The sequence below is a fragment of the Gopherus flavomarginatus genome, chromosome 4 (genome assembly GCF_025201925.1).
Source record: "Gopherus flavomarginatus isolate rGopFla2 chromosome 4, rGopFla2.mat.asm, whole genome shotgun sequence".
Lineage (NCBI taxonomy): Eukaryota > Metazoa > Chordata > Testudines > Testudinidae > Gopherus > Gopherus flavomarginatus.
The window spans coordinates 116632738-116657415 of record NC_066620.1 but is presented as its reverse complement, the minus strand read 5'-3'; the positions used below and the strand labels follow the sequence as shown (position 1 = coordinate 116657415).

Below are 24678 nucleotides of genomic sequence, written 5' to 3'. Positions count from 1 at the left end.
TGTACATGCAGAAATTAGGACAAACATTAAAATTCAAGATTGTAAATGTAATCTAGGAAACAAAAGAATTCCCAGCACTCAAAAGCTATGATATAATTTTTAAAAGTTTATTCTCACGAGAGGCTGAATGAACATTTTCCTATTGAACAAGCCAAGTTTAATTAAATAAATACTTGTATTATGTCAGCTAACATCTGAGGTCAAGTTTAAAACTCACTAGAAATAGGCATACATGAACTGCATCAGGTCAAGAGAGAATCCTCTCTGCTGTTAAGTGCATCACATAAGCAACAACATGGTCAGCAACTGACTCCCTGCAACTTCATTAAGATGTCCTGCCCATAATGTCACACAAACACTTGAACATTAACTGTCAAAAGCCTAATCTGCAGACAGCCATATTTTTCAGGTATACAAGATCTCAAGTGCAACATTTCTTATGCCAATTACAACAGTACTTCTCTGGCTCCTTTAAAGGCAACAACAATTCTCATGAAGATAGTCTAGACATCTATTTAAAAAATCCAAGCATTAAGACATACATTTAAGATTAAAACCACCATCTTCAGTAAGGAAACAAAAGAAAAGGTGTAAGGTATGCCTTTTTAAAAAAATGTGCTGGAATACAATACAGCACTGTTGACTTTTTAAAACTTGAAAAATCTCAAATATTTGCTGTGATAAATGAAAGGAGGGAGGGGGTAGTTCCTTTTTATGGACACCCAGCCAGCTAGTTAGCTGTAAATCCCTCTTGGCAACTGTCCTCTGCTTGCTTTACCTGTAAAGGGTTAAAAGGCTCCTTGCATAGGCGTGCGCACACACACACACACACACACACACACACACACACACACACACAGGATTGGGCACCTGACCAAAAGAGCCAATGGGAAGGCTAAAACTTTTTAAAATTGGGAAAAACCTTCCCTTTGTTGTCTGTTGTTCTTTCTGGGCTGCAGGGACATGGAACATCAATGCTACAAGCAGGAATGCTGTCTAAGGTTTGAACCAGGTATGAAAAATTATTTTCCATACCTAGAAGGAATCAGTGGGACAGAGAATGTTTAGATAGATGCGATCAGGTTTATTTTGGCTTGTGGATCTCCTCTGGGTTAACCCCAGATGCTTTTATTTGCTTGTAACTTTTAAGCTGAACCCCCAAGAAAGCTATTTTGGGTGCTTAATTTTTGGAATTGCTTCTTTAAAATCTAGCTAAAGCCTCAGTTCCAGATACAATTTTCTTCCTTTTTGTTTTTACTATAATTTAGCTTTTTTAAGACCAGAATTGGATTTTTGGTGCCCTACGTGGTTTGTGCATATGTTGTTTAAATTAGCTGGTGGCAAAAGCTAATTTCCTTGGTTTTCTCTCTCAGTTCTTCCCTGGATGGGGGTGAAAGGGCTTGAAGGTACACCAAAAGGAGAAATTCCCAAGTGCTCCTTCCCAGGTTCCAGGGGTTTTTTTCCATTTGGGTGGTGGCAGCGTTACCAAGCCAAGGTCAGAGAAAGCTGTAACCTTGGGAGTGTAATACAAGCCTGGAGAGGCTACTATTAATTTTTAAAATCCTTGTGGGGCTACCACCTTATAGATTCATAGACTCTAGGACTGGAAGGGACCTCGAAAGGTCGTCGAGTCCAGTCCCCTGCCCTCATGGCAGGACCAAATACTGTCTAGACCATCCCTGATAGACATTTATCTAACCTACTCTTAAATATCTCCAGAGATGGAGATTCCACAACCTCCCTAGGCAATTTATTCCACTGTTTAACTACCCTGACAGTTAAGAACTTTTTCCTAATGTCCAACCTAAATCTCCCTTGCTGCAGTTTAAGCCCATTGCTTCTTGTTCTATCATTAGAGGCTAAGGTGAACAAGTTTTCTCCCTCCTCCTGATGACACCCTTTTAGATACCTGAAAACTGCTATCATGTTCCCTCTCAGTCTTCTCTTTTCCAAACTAAATAAACCCAATTCTTTCAGCCTTCCTTCATAGGTCATGTTCTCAAGACCTTTAATCATTCTTGTTGCTCTTCTCTGGACCCTCTCCAATTTCTCCACATCTTTCTTGAAATGCGGTGCCCAGAACTGGACACAATACTCCAGCTGAGGCCTAACCAGCGCAGAGTAGAGCGGAAGAATGACTTCTCGTGTCTTGTTTACAACACACCTGTTAATGCATCCCAGAATCATGTTTGCTTTTTTTTGCAACAGTATCACACTGTTGACTCATTTAGCTTGTGGTCCACTATGATCCCTAGATCTCTTTCTGCCATACTCCTTCCTAGACAGTCTCTTCCCATTCTGTGTGTGTGAAACTGATTGTTCCTTCCTAAGTGGAGCTCTTTGCATTTGTCTTTATTGAACTTCATCCGGTTTACCTCAGACCATTTCTCCAATTTGTCCAGATCATTTTGAACTTTGACCCTGTCCTCCAGGGCAGTTGCAATCCTTCCCAGTTTGGTATCGTCTGCAAACTTAATAAGCGTACTTTCTATGGCAACATCTAAGTCGTTGATGAAGATATTGAACAGAGCCGGTCCCAAAACAGACCCCTGCGGAACCCCACTTGTTATACCTTTCCAGCAGGTTTGGGAACCATTAATAACTACTCTGAGTACGGTTATCCAGCCAGTTATGCACCCACCTTATAGTAGCCCCATCTAAATTGCATTTGCCTAGTTTATCGATAAGGATGTCATGCGAGACCGTATCAAATGCCTTACTAAAGTCTACCACATCCACCGCTTCTCCCTTATCCACAAGACTCGTTATCCTATCAAAGAAAGCTATCAGATTGGTTTGACATGATTTGTTCTTTACAAATCCATGCTGGCTATTCCCTATCACCTTACCACCATCCAAGTGTTTGCAGATGATTTCTTTAATTACTTGCTCCATTATCTTCCCTGGCACAGAAGTTAAACTAACTGGTCTGTAGTTTCCTGGGTTGTTTTTATTTCCCTTTTTATAGATGGGCACTATATTTGCCCTTTTCCAGTCTTCTGCACTCAGAGTGCCAGAGTGGGGATTCAGCCTTGACATTTGCATAAAAAGGCAAATACATTTTTCATTTCTGAGATTTTTAGGAAATTAAACTTACTACATTTGTTTTCTGAGTGTCCAAAATCGGACAGCCTAATCAAAATACGTGCGAAGACTCTTCAGATTGAAAAACTAACTGAAATTCTCATCTTCAGATAGGGCTATAAGTATATCAATTTCTACTAGTCCATATTCAGATGTGCATTTACCAAATTTATTCTCTCCAATCACAGTCCAGGAGCTGAAGATCCAGGAGAAGGATCTATTATAGTACTTGCCTTTAAATCCTTTTCTTTAAATTGTTTACATCAAATAGAACTGCAAATAAGGAAAAATTAAATAGAACAAAAAAGACTTTCTGAAAAGCAGTGTCAAGGTGCAACATTATAATAGTAGGATTTTATTCTAAAGTATATAAAAATACAAACAAACGATGTAGCATGTATTGGTATAATTTAATTATTTTTCCAGCCATTCTTTTTAAAATAGCAAAAAGGAATGGCCTAATGGGCCATTGGTAAAGCTGCATTAGCCAAAATGTGTGTTTGAGCTAATTTTAAGGCAATAACAGACCTTATAGGGTCACCACTTTGTTGTAGGTTTAGTGTTTTAAAATAAGTAAAAAAATACAACCATTGTTGGGGTTTTTTGCATTGCAATTTAATGTTTAAATGTTTTGTGTAAATTAATTTTGTTTTGCTTGGCTATTGGAGTGTTAATGTGTTTTTATTTAAGCCAGGGGTGGCCAACCTGTGGCTCCTGAGCAACATGCGGCTCTTCAGAAGTTAACATGCAGCTCTTTGTATAGGCACCAACTCTGGGGCTGGAGCTACAGGCGCCAACTGCTGGGGGGTGGGGTGAGGTGTTACTGCTTAACCTCTGGCTCTGCCACAGGCCCTGCCCCCACTCCACCTCCTCCTCTGAGCCTGCCATGCCCTCGCTCCTGCCCCTTCCCCCCAGAGCCATGAAACAGCTTATTGGGAAGTACAGGGAGGGAGGGTGAGGTGCTGATGGGTGGGAGGAGGAGGAGAACTGATGGGGGGCTGCTGATGCATTACTGTGGCTCTTTGGAAATGTACATTGGTAAATTCTGTCTCCTTCTCAGGCTCAGGCTGGCCACCCCTGATTTAGGCTGTTATAATAGGAAGGGAGTAGGGTGAACATTTAGGTTTTAATTTAGACACATTTAGCTCAGTACAATTTATATTAATTTTTATTTTTTATTAATAGTGGATTTAATGAAACTTTGATTGGATTATTGCTTTATAGAGAAAACAATTATTGCTTTTTTTTTTTTTAAACAAACACTTATTTTAAAATGCTAAACCTACAACAAAGTAGTGACCCTAAAAGGTCTGTTATTGCCTTAAAATACACTCGAATACTGGCTAATCCATCTTTACCAATGGCCCATTAGGCCATTCCTTTTTGGAATTTAAAACGAGTGGCTGGAAAAATATAATTGAATTATACACCAATACATTTAATACGTTCTACATTATTTTAAATTATATAAAATACAAACAAAATCCTACACCACCACCATTATAACACGTTATTTGGGTTTCACCCTTTTGCACAGATGCACACACACTGATCTCATTGCATATCATATGCTTTCATATGAACCTCCTTCAGCCTCTGCCTTTCTTCCCCCACCAGCCTCTACTGCACCTTTACCTAATCTTATTTACTTTTTTTAGGCCCTTCCTGATTATCAATTAAGTAGTGTGCCATCCACTCCTAAAGCTGTATCTATTGCTAGAAAGCCAGCATGCCAAACTGTGTCAAAATCCTGATTTATATCCAAGCACATTAGTCTATCTTGCTTGAAAAAAAAGGCAATGATTTTATATGCAGGCTAGTTGGTTTCGATAGCATACACAGGAGTATGTGTCAAATGAGTTGTTTGCAAGATTGCTGGAACATACTTATCACCATTATGTATTGGTCAGAAAAAACTACTTCAATTATTCAAGTAATACCAAATTATTAATTACTGAACCATAGCCAAATTTCTAAGACACACAAAGCCTGCTTCAGAAATAGCAAAAGCTTTTAGCAATTGACTTTCAGATCCCAATGTTAGCTAGACAAAGCCTTTACGATTGGTACACTAGCAGCTCAATATCCAATAATAGACTTATTTAGGCTAAATAAATGTACACATTCTCTAGTCTGTAGGCTTAAAAAAAACAAACACACTAGATGACTGTTTTCTTCAGAAGGACTATTGTTCCAGCTATAATATTTCCTTGCTATCTGTACCCACAACTGGCTATGAAGTAGTCCAATGACAAGAGAAACATTACTTCCCAAAAATAGCGTTAATCACAGACTCATTGTTGCACCACCTATTTTTGTATTCTCTTGTCAGAAGTTTTGGCTGAAAAGCGAAGAGGAATTACTTATGTATGTAGCTAACTTGAGCATCTCCTTGATTCCTAGTAGGTGAAAACATCTGTTTTCTCTGGTTGAGGGAAGTGAGGGTGTCAACTCCATACTAAACCTACTTTGACACAGACTCATGTCTAGAATATGTAAAAAACCAATGTCTGAATACTATCCTTGAAGGAAAAGCTTGTCTAACAGAAAACTCAAGTCAAAGTCTATCTGAAAGATAAAGACCATGCGCTGACCTCCTTTAAATTGGGATGGATGGATAAACAGCATTGTCACCAATCCATTTCATAATGCCTCAGTCTGAGGCAGGTCTTAGACAATACGCTGTGTGATGACAAAATGTCCTGCATAGGGAGGGTTAATCAGTCTGCAAACTAAGATGCAAGGAGAGCTAGAGTCTGCTTCTTCTCAGTACATGAATAAAAATCCCTTTGACTTAACTATACTTATATCTTTATCTCTTCTCTATTTTGAGGAAATTCCAGGATGCAGTCAGCAGTCCCAGGAAAAATAGACTCAGTCTTCACAAACTCAGAGGAAGACCATTTTATTTGGAGAAGTGACGGGAGTCAGTGGGCCCGTACCTGAAGAAAACTAGGGGTGAGGAAGGGATCTGAGATTCTGGCTTAATACTTCAGGGCTTCTCTCTTTATCCTGGACATGGAAACCATGCCAAGATCAGTTCAGCATTATTGAGCCTTATCTAACTAATCCCTAATGAAACCAATAGAGAATTAGGTCAATAAAGTGGTCATAAGAACTGTTTATCAACAGAAGAAGAATTGCAGCATGATATGTGCCTTTTGTCTTTTCCTTAAGCCCCAGCATTATAAGTCTGAGGAAAAGAAAGGACACTTTATCATGTCTGTTGGAGTGAGTGATTAATCCCTTCAGAAAGCAGAGTGGAGAATAAGGAATGGAAAGAAGAAACTGAAAAAACAAAACAAAAAAATCTCTGTTGGAGAGCAATGGTCTCTTTCCACTGTTGCTCACCAGTTTAATTATCCAGAGAAGCCAAAAAAGACCTTAGGAAAAAATATATTCAAAGATGGATTTTGCAGACCAAGGTTAATATTTTATAAGTATAGGTAAAGTCTACTGTAACAAAATGTTTAGTTTGTTTCTCGGTGTTTCTTCATTTCTACTTCTATGGTCTTAGTCTAATGAAGTGTCAGACAAAGGCTATTAAAAAAAGTTTTAAAAAGTTTAAAGGCTACTAAGTTTTACTTTAGGATACATTAGCCATATGATTGTCCACATCTTATTTCATGCACAGTCACTTTTAAAGCAATAAAATCTAAAACTGTTTTAAGATGTTATCACAAGCATCCCCCAAAACGACCGTCTGAGAGAATTTAAAGATTTGCTATATATGATTTGGGAAAGCCTTTCCTAAATATTCAATCTTAAATCTTTTTAGGAATGAAACTTCTTCAGGTGGATAACCTGCAACAGATAAAATAATGTCCACTGTGTGACAAGCTAAAAGAATAAGCAATGTTGCAAGATGGTGATGAGGTTTACAAAACTTATGTACAATGACTGCCACTAAGATTGGAATACTTACAATATGCAGTGGAATTATTGTGGTATTTTCCAGTTTAAGTGCACAGATATTACAAATACCTTATCACAGTGCAGTAAACATGCATATTTTAAATGGAAATTATTGTAGTCAAGACTAGACTCAAGGATTCATTCCCTCAAGAGCTACGGCAGAGACATTCCTTAAAGTTTTCCTCCTTGTCTTTACTGCAGTCATTGTCTGTGGAAACACGAGAGGCAACTCTGAGGAACAATACATGTGGTGTTGGTTGGTCAAACACATAATGCCCAATATCATGTACTGTACAGTTGTATACTTGGGATAAGTAAAAGAAGGATGCACGTGGTATGAGGAGAAACCAGAGATACCCCCAGAATGAACAAATTATCTATACTGGTGACAAATTTATAAGAACAGCCATACTGGGTCAGACCAAAGGTCCATCTAGCCCAGTATCCTTTCTTCAGACAGTTGCCAATGCCAGGTGCCCCAGAAGGAATGAACAGAACAGGTAATCATCAAGTGATTCATCCTGTCACCTATTCCCAGCTTCTGGCAAACAGAGGCCAGGGACATCAACCCTGCCTGGCTAATAGCCATTGATGGACCTATCCTCTATGAACTTATCTAGTTCTTTTTTCAACCCTGCTATAGTCTTGGCCTTGACAACATCCTCTGGCAAAGAGTTCCACAGGTTGACTGCATTGTGTGAAAAAAAAAAAAAAATACTTGCTTGTGTGTGTTTTAAACATGCTGCCTATTAATTTCATTTGGTGATGTATTATATATGCAAAACAAAGTTGCAACCATTAAGCTTTTTTTGGCATAGGATGTTTGAGGTATAATTATGCCAGTACCATAAATGTGTGTGGTGGAATAGCTCTCATCTTTCCAGGATTAACCACAAGAGAATGATATTCTAAAAGTTAAGATTTTGGCTAGAGTACACATTCGCTGAAAACAAGTTTGAGGTCCTAGAATTGGGCATACAAACTTAACTTTTCTAGTTAAAAATGGATGTATACCAAATATATGCACATCTATGAATAAAAACCACGTAGGTTGAGAACTGTTGGAGAGGGTTGCGGGGGGCGATATTTGGTTTGTTTTACACAGTTTTGGGTCAGTGCAATTAGAAATGGATTTTAATATAGACTCCCCACTGTCTCAGCCTTTTCTGTGATGGGAATGAACAGAAAAACACACACTTCAAACATTTTGTATAGTAAAAACTTAGCGCTTATGGAAAAAATGTATCTGAGGTTATGTTTTAATTAAGCTAAATCATCAACAAGTGTAACTAATTTTTATTATTGGTGGCATTGGGTAACTCTCCCTATTAAGGTTGCTGGACATTTCCCATTATCAGACCCTGTCATGAATATAGGGGGAAGGGTAGCAACATTTATGCATGCTTGGCAGCTGTACTGGATTGCCTTACCTGTAAAGGGCTAAGCAGTTCAAATAACCTAGTTGGCACCTGACCAGAAGGACCAATGAGGAAAGAAGATCCTTCCCCCCCAGATTTGAAAGTACTTGTTTTGTTGTTCTGTGGGTTGTTCTCTCTCTGGACAGAGGGAGAAGCCAAGCAGGTACAATATCTCCTGAAACATATACCTGGAATAATCCATCTAAAACCAGAGAAACTGAGTAGGGCAAGGAATTGCATTAGGTTCTCTTTTGTTTTGGCTTGTGAATTTTCCTATGCTAAAAAGTTAGATTCATTCCTGTTTTGTAATTGTGAAGCTGAGCCAAGAGGGGAGCCCTGTGTTTTAAATCTTATTACTCTGTAAAAGTTATCTGCAAAATCAGTATGGAAGGTGTGATTCTTTTACTTTCTTTACAATAAAAGTCCTTCTTTTAAGAACCTGATGGATTTCAGTGTCCTGAAGACAAAGGGTCTGGCTGAGCTCATGCTGCTAAAGCAACTGGTTGGTATTTTAGTCTCAAGCCTCCCCAGGAAAAGGGGTGAAGAGGTTTGGGGGGATATATTGGGGCGATATGGATTTCAAGTGACCCTTCCCTGAATTTGTGTGTAAATCACTTGATGGTGCAAGCAATATACCGTCCAGGGACAAGAAAGGAATTTGTTCATTGGAGAAAAAAAATAAATAAAGTTTTAACCTAAACTGATGAAATATAAGCTTAGGTGGTCTTCCATGAGGGTCCCCACAACTGTACCCCAGAGTTTGGTGGGGGGGGGGAGAAACCATGACAGACACTGTTTTCATTTACTTATAAAAAAACTTAACCAAAAGTTCTGTTTAGGCTGAAATCTTGTGTGCTGTGTGTCTGCCTCAGGCTGAATTTTTTGGAAAGTTTCAACTAAGATCAGTTTAGATGATTCTGAGAAAGAGGGAGAATGTTATTTTGCCAACGTTCTGGGTAAATTCTGGTGATCTTTTCTTTGCAAAGCTCTAGTACCCCCATGCTTTGGAGCAAGGACTTGAAAATTTGACAGGTAGGGCGGGTAGCCTTTGTGTCAGGCACCGGCCTTTTATTGTACCCATAAAAAATCCACCCAAAATTGACCAAATGACTAGCCGCTGAAAAACCCCAGTTTGCACATGCTTAGTAGACATTTGTTTGAGCTTCACAACTAAATTCTTTGAAAATTCTGTCCTCACAGCGTTTGCCCCAGCCCAGGGCTGCAGTGGCTGAGAAGAACTTTCCCTGCAGTTGCTGGAATTTTTGTGTGGCAGCAGAATCCCATCTAAAATATCTATATTTATGTTATAATACTGGACTGTTTCCATTCCTGTACCAATTTATATAGGCAAAGCACCAATCCTGTTCCTTCAGCGAATAGACAGATAAGCAAGTTACTGTACTACAGTATTAATACTGGTAGATAAATGGAATGCACATCCCTGTGATACTAGCATTTTCCATGGTTCATGTCTACACATGCACAGTAGTACTCTGACAGAAGCACTCAGTACTTTTAATTACTGTTTCCCTTTCTAAATCAGAAAAGCCCAGGATACATATATTAGGATGGTGTCTTGTTACAACAGTATATGTATGACTAGTGGAAAGTAAGGTCCTTAGTCACACATTATTTTTGCATATTTTTTGTTACTAATTGTGAATATTTAAATGTGTAATAAACATCTGAGAACATCCACTCAATGTGCAGCAGCAGTCAAAAAAGTGACCAGAACATTGGGAATCATTAAGGGATAAGATAATAAGACAAAATATATTGCCCTTATATAAATCCATGGGACTTGAATACTGCGTGCAGATGTGGTCACTCCATCTCAAAAAAGATATATTGGAATTGAAAAAGGTTCAGAAAAAGAGCAACAAAAGTGATTTGGGGTATGGAACGTTTTCTGTATGAGGGGAGATTAATAAGACTGGGACTTTTCAGCTTGAAAAAGAAAGACAATTAAGGAGGGGATATGATTGAGGTCTATGAAATCATGATTCGTGTGGAGAAAGTAAATCAATTTAATTTGGTGACCCCTAGTTCTTGTGTTAATAGGCAGCAGGTTTAAGACAAACAAAAGGAAATATTTTTTCCACACAACACAGTCAGTGGAACTCTTTGCCACAGGATGTTGTGAAGGACAAGACTATATAAACAGGGTTCAAAAAAGAACTAGATAAGGTTATGGAGGATAGGTCCATCAATGGCTATTAGCCAGGATGGGCATAGACAGTGTCCCTAGCCTCTGTTTCCAGAAGCTGGGAATGGGCAACAGGGGATGGATCACTTGATTACCTGTACCGATCATTCCATCTCGGGCACTTAGCATTGATCACTGTTAGACAGGACCAGATGAGCCAGTACAGCCGTTCTTATGTTCTTAAATATTTTAAAAGCTCCACACAGAGACCAAACTCACAATATAGAAATAATGTATTTTCACAAATGTCTTCACAGAAATCTGAATTTATTGGTATAGTTGAGCAAAGACATTTTTATATTGAAGGAGGACTGGGAATTCCGAAAGTTGGATACAGTGTCTTTCATCACAGGTAACAGTTGCTCATGAGAAAGGATCTAGTCTTACTGCACAAATACTCTTGATATGTTAGTTCCCACTAAATCTAAAATCTGGTAACATTATTACTGTAAATTACATGAGAAATGCATCAAAAATGAATCCAATTTTTCCTACAAACTATTTATATTAGAGCACTGAAAATACTAGAACACAAAAAATACTTTATATTCCATATATTCAAATCAGAAGTAATGCTAACATGAAATACTTCCACAAGGATGTTTCCATTTCATTTTTGCAAATTACATATGCAAAAAAGCTACAGTGAGCTCTGATCAAACACACAAGAGCCACTAAAAATTTGCATGCAAGCTAACCCAGAATTTAATAGAGAACTAGATACTGGCTTATTTTATTTATGACAAACTGAGCTTTGTCAATAAGCACTATTTTCTTGTTAGTACAAACACCTGTTTTCCTCCTTTAATCACTTTTGCATTCCCAATGGCAGAGATCTGCTAAAAGAGTATTTAGAAGGCTTTCAAAGCAGATTCTTGGTGTTGACAATCTTTCAAGACCAGAGTAAAAGTACTTCATATGAATTTATGTGCAGTGCTTTTCACCTTTATTCCCTACTACAGAACCTTCTTGAGAAAAACCGTAATTTAATATTCACACTGAAGTTTTAGTATCCTTTCCGTGGACACCATGTGAAAAACAAATTTAACATTTTGCCACTAATCCCTGATTTACCTCACCAAAATAAATTTTAAAGCTTTTTCTAAAAATATATTTGAATGGCATGAATGCAATATATTTGAATGGCGGTGGGAATGCAAAAATCACACACTTCTGTCTATAAGCATCTCAGAATAACCTGGGGCTAGATCTACAAAAGGACTTAGGCGTTACAATGCCTAACTTTTAGATGCCTAGCCACAACCTTGAGTCCATAGATTCCCAGGCCAGAAAGGACGATTGTGATCATCTAGTCTGACCCCCTGCAGAACACAGGCTACAGAACTTCCCAAAAATAATTCCTACAGCATCTCTTTTAGAAAAAATATCCAACCTAGATTTTAAAATGGTCAGTGATTGAGAATCTATCACAATTCTTGATAAATTGTTCCAATGGTTAATTACTCCAACTGGTAAGAATTTATGCCTTGTTTTCAATCTAAACTTGCTTAGCTTCAACTTCTAGGCATTGGCTCTGTTAGATTGAAAGGCTCACTATTAAATATTTGTTCCCCATGTAGATACTTCTAGACTAAACGAGTCACCTCTTGACCTTCTCTTTAACAGAAATAAATTGAACTCTGAGCCTATCACTATAAGGCAGGGGTGGGCAAACTTTTTGGGCTGAGGGCCACATTAGAGACCGAAACTGTATGGAGGGCCAGGTAGGGAAGGCTGTGCCTCACCAAACACCCTGGCCCCTGCCCCCATCTGCCCCCCCAACCCCTACTCCTTGACCTGACTGCCCCGACCCCTATCCACACCCCCACCCCCTGACAGGACCCCTGCTCCCTGCCCCCTTACCATGCTGCTCAGAGCACCAGGATTGGCAGCCGTGCTGCCAGGTCGGAGTCAGCCACGCCACCATGCAGTCTAGAGCACTGAGGCAGACTGGCGGCTCTTGCAGCCATGCTGCTCAGAAGGAGCTCGAAGCCCCACCACCCAGAGTGCGGGCAGCACACCAAACTGAGGCTGCGGGGAGAGGGAGGACAGCAGAGGAGGGGCTGCAGCTAGCCTCCCCGTCTGAGAGCTCAAGGACCAGGCAGGATGTTCCCATGGGCTGGATGTGGCCCGCGGGCCGTAGTCTGCCCACCTCTCACAGTTCTTCTCTGAACCCTCTCCAATTATTCAACATTCTTCTTGCATTATGGGCACCAGTACTGGAAACTGAATTCCATGAGCTGTTGCACCACTGACAAATAGAGCCAAAATATCCTCTCCAAGCCTACTTGAGACTCCCCAGTTTATGCATTCCAGGACCCCACTGGCCCTTTTGGCTAGTGTAACACTGGAAGCTCATGTTCAGCTGTATGCATCACAACCCCCAAATCTTTTTCAGAGTCACTGCTGTCCAGGATAGAAAACCCACTTTTGTAACTATGGCCACACGCTTTGTTCCTAGATGTATACATCTGCATATAACTGTATTAAAATTTATATTGTCTGCTTGTACCAAGGTTACAACAAGTGATCCAGATCACTCACTCTGAATCAGTGACCTGTCCTCTTCATTATTTAGTACTCTCCAATTTCTGTGTCAGCTGCAAACTTAGTCATTTTAGGTTTTCTTCTGGGTCATTGGTAAAAATTGTTCAATAGAGTAGTGCCAAGAACCAATCCTTGTGAAACTCCACTGAAAAACAAACCCACTCAACAATGATCCTCCATTTAAAGATACATTTTGAGACCTATCAGTTAGTTTTATATCGGTCTAGCTTTTAAATCAAAATGCCATGCAGTGCCAAGTCAGATGTTTTATAAAAATCTAAGTATATTAGATCAACAGTACTACTTTTGTCTACCAAATTTATAATCTCATTAATTATCAATCAGAGGGGTAGCCGTGTTAGTCTGGATCTGTAAAAGCAGCAAAGAATCCTGTAGCACTGTATAGACTAACAGACGTTTTGGAGCATGAGCTTTCGTGGATGAATACCCACTTCGTCAGATGCATGTAGCGGAAATTTCCAGGGGCAGGTATATATAAGCAGGCAAGCTAGAGATAACGAGGTTAGTTCAATCAGGGAGGATGAGGCCCTGTTCTAGCAGTTGAGGTGTGAAAACCAAGGGAGGAGAAACTGGTTTTGTAGTTGGCAAGCCATTCACAGTCTCCGTTTAATCCTGAGATGGTGTCAAATTTGCAGATGAACTGAAGCTCAGCAGTTTCTCTTTGAAGTCTGGTCCTGAAGTTTTTTTGCTGCAGGATGGCCACTTTAAGATCTGCTATCGTGTGGCCAGGGAGGTTGAAGTGTTCTCCTACAGGTTTTTGTATATTGCCATTGCTAATATCTGATTTGTGTCCATTTATCCTTTTCCATAGAGACTGTCCAGTTTGGCCGATGTACATAGCAGAGGGGCATTGCTGGCATATGATGGTGTATATTACATTGGTAGACGTGCATCATTATTTTATTTTTAATTAATAAAATTAATATCATTAATAATAATGATAAATAATAATATCAAGGTAGTTTGATAAAAATCCATTATCCATAAATCCATGTTGATTTTCATTATATTACTCTCCTTTAACTTTTTTATTTACTGAGTCATGTATCAGCCACTCCATTATCTTGCCTGGGATCAATATCAGGTTGACAGGCCTATAATTACAAAGGCCATCCTGTTTATCCTTTTTAAAAATTGGCACAACTTTATCTTTTTTCTAGACTTTTGGAACTTCCCCAGTGCTCCAAGACTTATAGAAAAAGTAACATTAATGGTCCAGCAAGGTACTCAGCCAGCTCTTTTAAAACTCTTGGATGCAAGTTACCTGGATCTGCTGATTTAAATATGTCTAACTATAAGAGCTGTTTAACATCCTCCAGAGATGCTAGTGGAATGAAACAAGATGGATGATTTAGTTGGGGATTGGTCCTGCTTTGAGCAGAGGGTTGGATTAGATGACCTCTGAAGTCTCTTCCAACCCTTATATTCTATGATTCTAAGAGATATTACCATATGATGAGATATCTGTTACTACCCCTAAATACAGAATATGAATATTTATTGAGTATGTGTGCCTCTAAGGGTTTAAGTTCCCTGTAAGAGGCCTAGAAGACAGTTAGGCACCTAAGAACGGCATGAATTCAAGTCAGCATGCTCAGCTAACAGGAAATGCTAGTGTGAGGGAAGGATCGAAGGGAGTTAGGCATCTTCCTCTCACCTGGACATAGGGACCTTTCTCTGCTTGGGATTCATAGCAGGAATCCTTTCCTGGAGACACCCATCTAAGCCTTTTGGAAGGGTTGGAAGAAGAAATGCAGTGGCCACCTCCTGAGCCTTTAGCCCAGGGATTACAGCATGCACCAAGATGTGGGAGACCCACGTTCACTTCCTCTCATCTTCCAAATGTGGAGAAGAGATTTGAATTTGAGTCTCTCCTCTCAGGCAAGTGCTCTAAATACTAGGCTATAGAGTGAGCTTCACTCTCTTTGGAACAATGTATAACTTACACACAGTGGAACAGCTTCAATGGGAGAGACTGAGATCCACAACAGAATATCCCACAGCCTTAGCCAGAGCCTTGTGGTAAGGGAATTTGCCTGAGAGGGGAAAAGATCCAAGTTCAAATTCCCTCTTCACATAAAACAGAGGGGGGAAATGAACCCAGTCCCCTAGGAGTCTACATCTTGGTTAAAGGCCCTAACTACTTGACTAAAGGTTAAGGAGGTGACCAGTGTATTTCTTCCAAAAAGCAGCTTATATGCCTGCCTCCAGGACAGCAAACTGCTCTGAACCCCAAGCATAGGTAGGCATAGTGGTCTAAAAGTTAAGGTCACTGCCACCTCCTCCTTCCCTCCAACCCTGGTCATTTTGTCTAGGTTTAGGCAAGCTCAGAGCATGCCTACCAGATCAGGCCTTGCAGGCAATTAGCAGGGCACCTTGTTCAAGGACTTACTGGGGCTTAATTGGGAAATTGATGCCCAGGCACTTTGACTGAGGCAATTTTGTGCATGCTAACAAAGTAATTTCAAGAGCTCTAGGCACCTAACAGTGCAAATTTAAGCATTGAGGGACTTCAGGCACATACAGGGTTAGATGGCAACTCAGCAAGGGTTTTGAGGATTTCAAAGGCACCTAAATGTTGCACTTAGGCACCTAAAGAGGCCATTGGAAGCCTAAGTCCTTTAGTGGATCTAGCCATTATTTGCTCCACCTTACCAACATATTCATATCACAAGATACTGCATCACCTTTTAGCAGTGATTAACTCTAGGATGGTCCCAAGTTTTTTGAACACACTTATTCTGATGAGAAATTTCCCCAATTTCTTCTCCCCACCCATTTTACAATCCTCCTATTCTAAGAGTTCCAGACAGTGAAATATCTGCACAGATCAACAGTCCAACAGCCCAAAGCTCTGTGCAGTTCAGGAGAGCATGAATGCCTGTGCTTCGCTGTGCCCCTTTCCCGATTGAGGCAGAAAGCAACACTACCAGCCACAAGCCAAACAAATTCAAGAGTTTGAGGTTAGTCTCGAATTCAAAGCTCCCACATCACTGCCTGACAGTCAGCCCCATATATTACGTAAACCCAAATAAAAAAATAAAACCCAGTAATTGAAAAAAATGAAATGAATGGGTGGAATGTATAAAAACAAATGAGAAGTGGAATGATTACAAAATGCCACCACAAGACAGTAACTTCAAGAGGCAATGGAAAGAACCTGAATACATTCTATACAGGAAACTTCTGGAAATTTTGCCAAAAAAGAACGGAAACACTCTGAAAGGTATTCTCTGTGATAAAAAGATCACTTGGAACAGCTTGTGTCTAAGCTTAGATTTTCAGGGTGGGAAATGTGATGCAAGGCAGAATAGTAGAAAAAAAGCAAAGAGAAGAAAGAGGAGGATACTTATGGCACCATATCAAGCAGTTGGCTTTTAACTGTCTATCCAACCATAGTTCTTAACCTCCAGACTCTTTTGCCCGAGAGTACTACTATTTTTGCTTTGGGCTGGACTCTTCTCTTACCCTATTTTCTAATAAGCCATGGCAAAAGGAGAAAATGGAGGCTGTACTCCAGCTATGGTTACTGTACACACTGAGGTTTTAAATACTGTGCTAAGGCCATATAATCATTAGGTAAACTAGAGGACTACCCAACTGTTGGAAGCAGCAATAGCTAAGCTGTGGTCCGCGGATGAGACTGCATGCATTTATAAAGTGTTGTGGTATAGGGCACTGGTTTATAGTATGGAAACCCTTGCGTGATGGGAGAAGCATCTTGGGTTCCATCCCTAGTTCATTCTAAATTACAGCCTGCCATAATCTTTAGGCCACCCATAGTTTAAAGCCTACCACAAGCTGAAGACAAGAAGTTACAGTAAAAAAAAACTTGAATTAACTACAGTGTTCACCATTACAAAAGGCAGCTATAAGTTAAAGTAAATGCATGCTGTTTTTCACAAATCCTTAGATTTAATATTTTGCAGTTGGAAGAGCAAACTTCACACAAATTAAAAGGGTAATGCCATTCATTAATTTAACCAAATGAAAGACAATTAATAGCAAACACACATTCAACTACTTAACACTGATCTTTTGTGATCACTAATAGCCATCATTCTGTGGTATCTGACATAGAATAGATGTCTGGGTCGGTTCTTGGTGTAACAGAGAGACCAGACAGTGCTGATGTTATTGTAGCTTCAATCTAGGCAAGATCCTTGGCTTGGACACAGGTCATCAGCATATATAAAACTTTTTGTGCTGAGATGAATCACTTGATCATTCATATATATGACGAAAAGTATTGGTGAGAATACGCTGTCTTATAGTAGGCCATTTTTCTGGTGCCACCGTTGGCTTCCCTTCCACAGTTCAACATAAAAACATTGCAACCTCCGCTAGAAAACCATCACTTATATAGTCATCTTTCATCATGTGGTTTATTTTAGAAAGGAGCCTTCAGTGATTCACTGTGTCATATGCTGCTGATAGGTGCTGTGTTTGTTGACCTGTTACCATACTCTTCTTAAAGCCATCTTCAATATAATGAGTGATGTTCAGCACTCGACCAGTGCATTGTTTGCCTGGAGGAACCCTGCTTGCTCTGGGATTAAATGCTTTTAAACGAGCGGTGATAGGTAGTTTAGAATGAGTTGCTTGTAGAGGTGGCAGAGTAGCAATAGAGGCCTGAAGTCCTTCAGCTTCCTTGTGTACTTCCCCGGCTTCAGGGCCATAACAGGAACATTCATGTCATGACCCATCAGATTCTCTGGATCTGGGAATCCTACTGTACACTTATCACTACAACATAGCCATTTACTTTGATTCCTAGCACGCATTACAACTACAAACCAACACCAAATCAAAGGAAATCATCAAACCCAGAGTGCTTTTACATTTCTCACATTCCTTCATGATGAAACTGGATTGGCAAAGCGATACTATAGTAATAAGGAAAATGATAAATCACTTAATCAGAAATGCTAAAGGCCTAAAAATTTATACACTACAACCCTCACCAAATCTGTAAATAAAGACATTAATGTCAACTTTTATTGATGTTAACAGTGTGCAGTATCTTATGGATATATTGTTTTCCTCCTTTAGAAGAATACCATACAAAACGTAAAGTACTTTCTGTGGGCTTTAAACAGGGTCACTCCCTTTGTAGCCACTCAAAGAATGTGTTTCACAATTCCCTATAATTTAATCATTGTTAGTCATAACAGTCTATTGTCAAAATATAATTCGCTCATTTATTTTAGCATCAGAGCACTCAAGCATGTTCAATTTAGGAGCAACGCAGTCACATGTCATGGCCACGAGAGAGACCCATTGCAGAGCTGCTGGAAGGTTTTGTTCACAAATAAGCTGCTTTTCTCATGACTATCTGTAGGCTGAATCTAGGAGTCCAACAGCCGTGCACACTACTTCCAGGAGGAAAACAATGCAAAAGCATTTAAGACAGAGTTCTGAGCTTACTCCAACAAAGTCCTACACAACTAGTTGACTAATCACCATTACAGAGTTTTTTTATAGTGAGTCCAGGGGTGAGTCTATGATCAGAAAGAAGAAAATAGTTTGTTTCACTACCCTGCCCCATCTCTGAACTCAAAGGCCCATGAGTAACATTAAAAAGCCTGGTTCATGTCTAAATGGGTTGACGGTACCGCAGTCACTGGGGGGTGGAAGAGGGCCAGGACTGTACAGAGAAGCTCAGAGCTTTAAAAACACAGGGAAGTGCAATGGGAGGGGCGCTTCATGGTCAAATGTCATAAGAAAACAGTGACTAGGCAGAACACCAGTGTGGTACATAACATGCATTACCTATGCAGCCAACTTGCTAACAGGTTATACTTCGACAAAGAACAGCAGGAACAAATATGAGATAGAAATGAGGGGAATGGTCAAGACTCAGGAATCATCCCTGAGTTTGGGGCGTGAGGAGAAAAATCAGAGTAACTGAGTAAATATTAGCCACTATTGCAAGCTAATGGCCTGGACACCAAAAATGAAGGCAAGAAAGAAACCATGAAGTCCAGGGCAGACAGCCACTAAATCACTTTACAAAAAGTGGGTAACCAAAACCCCAGTTAAAAAACAATGAGTCCCAGATTAAGCCCCATCATGAAGATTAAAAGCAAGAGCATGTCAGTGGCAAAAAAGACCCACTGCATGTGATAGATGTGTATCTAGGATGAAATCATACCAGTCAATAGCACCTAACCTAAAGTCTGCTGCATGACAAGTCATCTCATGCTCTGAGGGCACTATAGGAATACTGGAATCAAGACAATTTAATTGTGCATGCCCAGATCTTCACTGAAACCCTACAAAGCATTGCTACCATGTATAGCAAAGGTTGTACATGAATTTCGTATGTAATCCTGCTTTCTCGCCCAGTCCTCTAAATGTTTGACAAAACACACACCTCTCTTCCAAGTTTTACAAGGGTAAAAAGGTAACCTTTACGGGGGGCGGGGGGGAACACAAAACAAAAAGGGACTGAATTCGAAACATTTAATAAACTTCTACCAATTTACCAGGCAGATCAGGAGGAAGACTACAACCAACTTTTTAAAAATAGTGCAGTTATTGGAGAATCACTTCTGTGCAGACTCAGTGCACATTTAGGATTTCTAACAGAGGCTAAGGAAGCCCCTGCCACCCATCTTTCCATGACATCTTTTTGCACGTTCTCTGTCCAGCTGATGCCCATCTAATATGCAATGGACAGAGTGCATGGTCTCATTGTAACACCAAGCTCTGCCAAAACTTAAAAATGCATTCCTTAATACGTAAGTGTAAAATATTAAGCTGCGTAAGAATTGCAGATGCTAACATTTCAGAGGTCCCTGCAATTTGTGCTACCATATATTCTGCAAGTTATAAGCTTTCACATAAAAAAAATTAAATTGCTATCCCTTTCTATTACTCAGATAAAGCCACCACACAATACAAAGACAACATACTGCTCTATTAACCCTACTTTGCAAAAAGCCATTTCCAGGCACATCATTGCCCCAGCAGAAGATGGAACTTATTCTGTTCAATGCAATGAGGTGTGAACTTGAAAGTGAGACAGTGTTACATCTCTACCTCAATATAACGTAACCCGATATAACACACGTCATTCGGATACAACATGGTAAAGCAGTGCTCCGCGGGGGTGGGGCTGCGTACTCCGGTGGATCAAAGCAAGTTCGATATAACGCAGTAAGATTTTTTGGCTCCAGAGGACAGCATTATATCGGAGTACAGGTGTATTTGTTATTATTACAAAACCACCACCACCTACACAGCAGTAGCACCCAGACATCCAATGAGGTTATGGTCCTATTGTGCTACATGAATAACATGATCCATGCATGTGGAATGACATGATCACTGCCCTGAAGATGCACCATGAAATCTGTCATTCTATTTTGGAAATATCCATATTAAAAACTGAAAAAGTCTGCAACGGTCTTACAGGTCAGCATTAAAGTGCATTGGAACAGCTGTGTACAGAAACTTAGGCATTGTTATATTTTATTAAAGAACATAATTTATGAAAATCTCACTCCCCTTTTTAAAGAGCTTATGCAGTTTCTCAAAATAAAATGTAGTCATTGTATAAGAAACAGTAACCAAGTTTTACATTTAGCTGAAGTTTCACAGATGAGTCATTTACAAACAAAAAAAGACCAGTATAACAAAAGACCCAGCAAGCTACAAACTACCAGACTGTGCAGCTTTCAGATGCCAAAGCTTTAATGCAATGAAACAGCACCACAACTATCTGATGCATCATTAATCCAAGCCAATAGTTTACAGGGAACCTTTTCAGTCTCCAAAGGTTACTGATGATTCCTGAAAAAGATCCAATAATGATGCAGAGGTAATTTCTCAAGCAGTGTTCAATTTTGAAATCTGTCCAGACTTCAAAAAAGGCAGAGGATAAAAGTGGAATTTACTTTCCAATTAGGTCACACATCATAATACACCAATGGCTAAATGCTGTCAACTATAGTATCCTTTGCCACACGCAGTTCCACATTAAATTTGAAATACACATATTTGAGATCCATCCAAAACAATTACATTGTGAGTAGCAGAATTAAGCTTTCACAGAGCAAAAACCTCTAGAAGGCAAGATAGCGAAGGCTAATGTATTACAGAGCAACAGTAGTGACCCCAAAGTTACAACTGAGTTTCTATTATAAAACCTTTTGGAATGGTCCACCTCTGGGATTTCTCTGGTAATATGGAATAGGTTCAAGTTCAAAGGACACTGGGGGTGGGTGTACAAGTCCCAAACTGCACGTTATCTAGAACTTATCAGAAGTTCCATGGTATTATTACCGAAGAAGCACCAGCATTTCAGAAGTAAGGGAGAAATGTAGTGTTCAATTGCAAGGATTTGAAATAGGAAAGTTTATCCGAGCTCACCTGAAAGTTTACTCTTCTTGAGCGATCAGACACCTAGATCCCTTACGACGAGTACTTGAACCTGCTTACACATTGGAGGGCAGAACCACACTGATTAGTCATTGATAGTAGGGGAATGCCCCAATCCCTGAAGTTTTACAAAACTCCCACAGCCAGAATAATTCCATCCTACTTCACTGAATTAGAGATTAATTTAGTTTTGATCAGTATAGTCAAGACATGGAAACAGTCTCTGGCCAAGAAAGCATGGACATCATCACTGCTGGTCTCTCATCTCCATGGTCTAGGGAACAGTGCAGCGGGTGGAAAGAACTTGGCCAGCTTTGAAAGTGTCTTTCTGCATCCTAGGCCCTGAACTGTGGAGAGGCCATGAAGTCATTTGTTGTTTGCTTATCGATATAAAGAGGTCAATCAACCCTTCAAATAGTCTTTAAAAAATTTACTACTAATAAAATGGAAACTCAATTCTGGGGGCATGCACAGTTCTGGTTAATCAAACTTGTATCACGAAAGTCCATCTACCTTTCTGTTTACCTCCTTCTTGATATACAGTGTACACCAAACACGAAACTTTGCTCTGTCCAGGATTCTGATTGGCATAGGGCTGATCATACTCTTCCTAGTTTATGAAAGACTCAGACAGATTTGTCAATCACAACCATATCAAGCCTGTTATAGATGGAAGAATGCTCCAGGACCAAGTTTTCCGCTACTAGATGCTGTAGTTTTACTGCTAATCATGCCCTGCATTGAATCAGGATCTGAATTAGAATTCTATATCTCATCATTCGTATCTGGTATCTGTCAATGATTGTGCTGACTGGTTCACCAATGGGTGAAGGAATGTTTGCAAGAGAGTCTGCTTCTCTATAAATGGTAGTTAAGGAAGTGGAGAACAGACAATGAGACCTTGACCTCTTGATCCTGCCCAGACTGGGTTGAGAGGGGGAAAACCACATTCTGCCATAGAGAAAGCAGAGCTCCTCAATGAGACACTTAAAGGGCTGGAGCTTGAGCGAGATCTGTCCTTATGCCTGAGAGACGCTGTATAGTTTTCTACTTGACGTCTGCAGGGGCACCAACCTCTGCAGTACCTCAGACGAGGGAGGAGAGCTGAAGGGGAAAATTCTCTAAAGGAAACCAGACCTGGGATATATGATTGGTATTAAGACATATGATTGAGATGGAATTTAGTTTTCCCTCAAAAAAAGCATTGCAGCAAGTAGGTGGAGTTGGAGTGACCAGCCATGTGGAGACCAGAAAAAAACAACAGTGGAAACTTCAGAGGACAGTGCATTCCCTGGATGGCAGTGACTGACAGGTCTGGTTCTGCCCTCCCACGAGGCAAGCAGGCTGAGAACTCATAGTAATGCATCTGTAGAAATTAACATGATGAAAATCGATTATTTAAATCAAACCAGCTGATCCATCTCCACTTCGCCCTCATTGCAACAGCAGTACAAGTTCAACAAAAGTTCTTCTAAACTGTTTTTACTGCTCATTTTAGACAACCAAGAGAAATTCCATTTTGTGTTGGGTGCAAGGTCAGTACAAGAGATCTCTGGAACTATATTTCTAAGAAGTTTTACCTTAAAAGTATTTTATTAAAGGAATACTTAGGTTAAGGCATAGTTGAGGAAACAGTTTTATCTATATTGCAGACATTGAAAAAAGACTAAAGCTGTTTGACTTTCAGTTCTCAGGCACTAGCATAGGGATAGGTAACCTGTGGCATGTGTGCCAAAGGCGGCATGCGAGCTGATTTTCAGTGGCACTCACTACCTGGGTCCTGGCCAGTGGTCAGGGGGTAGGAGGGGGCTCTGCATTTTAATTTAGTTTTAAATGAAGCTTCTTAAACATTTCTAAAATGTTATTTACTTTACATAAAAAAATTGTTTAGTTATATATTATATTATATACTTATAGAAAGAGACCTTCTAAAAATGTTAAAATGTATTACTGGCATGCAAAACCTTAAATTAGAGTGAATAAATGAAGACTCGGCACATCACTTCTGAAAGGCTGCCGACCCCTGCACTAGCACAATACAGCAATGTTTGTGCATCAAACCCTTCACAGGAATATATAAGAATTCTTTCCATTGGAACTGAATTTGATGTAAAACATTTATATCATCTTAGATTTTGTACAAGCCTACTTGTCCCAAAATTTATTTTGTACAAGTTTCAAATGATCAGATCCCTTCCAAATACTCTTGAGTTCTCAGCCTAGTTACAGAAACAAACAAATACCAAAACTAAGAAGAGATCAATAAATCTCTTATTGAAATGTATCCACTAGAAATAATGACAGATACATTATACTATTTTATAATTCATTATCCCAGAAATAGTGCATGATTTATGTTCAAAGTAATAAATATTGAGCAAGCCAAGTATGAATGAATGCAATGCTTATCTTTACAGCCAGCTGTATGATGGAGATGGATGGTTCCAAGATGAACATTAAATCCCGCAAAGACAACTGAAGAATAAGAAAATGGCTAACCTTTACAGATGAAATGTTTATTTTGTGCTGAAAAAGCTTTTGTGGTGTTGTTATGTATTGGTATCTTTTGGACCAGACAGACTGTTCTGCATTCACTTTCATTAGGCATCATTACAAAAAAGTGCTTTCAACAAGGTCACAATTTTCACCACTGTTTCCATCTTTTCAGAGCCAGGAAAATCTCACCCTCCCACCATACCAGTGAAAATGCTTTGCTTGGGTTCTTCTTTGAAGCTTGAATGTCAAAATTACACCAAACACTTGGATTTCATGCTTAATAAATGCATTTGTTTAGCCAGTTTCTTTTATCAGTCATTGAAAGAATTTCATTCTAAATAATACTGGTTATGACTGACAGTGAATTTACCAGTTCAGGTAATTTAGTCAATAAGGTGCTAATTCAAGTCATATGACTGGCCAGGTGTTAAGGTGGACTGGTATCTGTAACTTGACGCATTGTAGTGGAGTAAAATAAAGCCATATGCCTTTGCAAGCCATCTTTCCTCCTTCAGTTCCAAGAGCATGATACCTCAGACTGAAAGAATTGCAATTAAATGTTTTGAGGTCTTTTTAAAGCAAATTTATGCCACTAGAAAAAGTACT

General features: G+C 39.5%; 1 protein-coding gene across 13 annotated transcripts in view; it reads right to left on the bottom strand.

Moving 5' to 3' along the window:
- EPB41L2 (erythrocyte membrane protein band 4.1 like 2) overlaps positions 1–24678 on the bottom strand; it is a 279503-nt gene that overhangs the window by 195839 nt on the left and 58986 nt on the right. The window lies entirely within an intron of this gene.